The following is a 995-nucleotide window of genomic DNA, read 5'->3' as shown; positions in this document are numbered from 1 at the left end:
GGCGCGAGGGAACCTCCTGCTCGCCTTCGGCTCGTTTAATTTTTATAAACATCTTGAAGGGTGGGCATAGGTCGAAGTGTGTGTTGGTCGTGCAGCGTGCTGGTTCGTGTGGCGCGTTGTCTGTCGTGGTGTGACACGGCGCTTGCGACGCGAGGGAACCTCCTGCTCGCTTTTGGCTCGTTTAATTTTCATAAACATCTTGAAGGGGGGCATAGGTCGAAGTGTGTGTTGGTCGTGCAGCGTGCTGGTTCGTGCGGCGTGTTGTCCGTCATGGTGTGACACGGTGCCTGCGGCGCGAGGGAACCTCCTGCTCGCCTTCGGCTCATTTAATTTTTATACAGATCGTGCAAAAGCTAAGCTCCTTTGGTTGGAAAGGCACGGGGGTTGAAGCATGTGCAGTCACGTGTGCATATTAGCTAACCATGGTTGAGGCTCTAGAGGTATGTGCGTGCATGCACATGTGTGTATTGTCCGGAGGCATGGGGCCTTGTCGCATGCGGAGGCACGGGTGTGAAGCATGTGCAGTCACGTGTGTGTAGCAGCTAGCCATGGTTGAGGCGCTCTTGGTATGTGTGTATGTGGATATTGTCCGGGGGCATGGTCACGCAGACTTTGGAGGCACAGGGCCATGTCGCCTTTGGAGGCACGGGCCGGTGGTCTCCAGAGTCATGGGTAGGAGTTTGTTTCGGGAGTCACTGATGTCGTTCAAATAAAAAGAGGCACTGTTGTTTATAGTGTACTGGCACTCTCTAATGATATTCTCTTTTCAACACGAACACTCATTGATAAACTGTTTTGTCACGTCTTGATGGAATTAGCCTTGCTAGCTAAATCAAAAGTTTTAGTCTTCATTCTTGCTGAAGATCTTGCTAATCTCGTCACCCATTTCATTAGCTTTGACTTGATTCATCTCGCTACATAAAAGAATGTATATTGCCTCTACCCTCCAGTCTTCGACTTCATCCTATAAAATTTTGCTGAGAAGAGAAGTATAT

This window comes from Triticum dicoccoides, chromosome 2A, assembly GCF_002162155.2.
Source record: "Triticum dicoccoides isolate Atlit2015 ecotype Zavitan chromosome 2A, WEW_v2.0, whole genome shotgun sequence".
NCBI lineage: Eukaryota > Viridiplantae > Streptophyta > Magnoliopsida > Poales > Poaceae > Triticum > Triticum dicoccoides.
The sequence above is the reverse complement of the archived record's forward strand: the minus strand, read 5'-3'. Positions refer to the sequence as shown.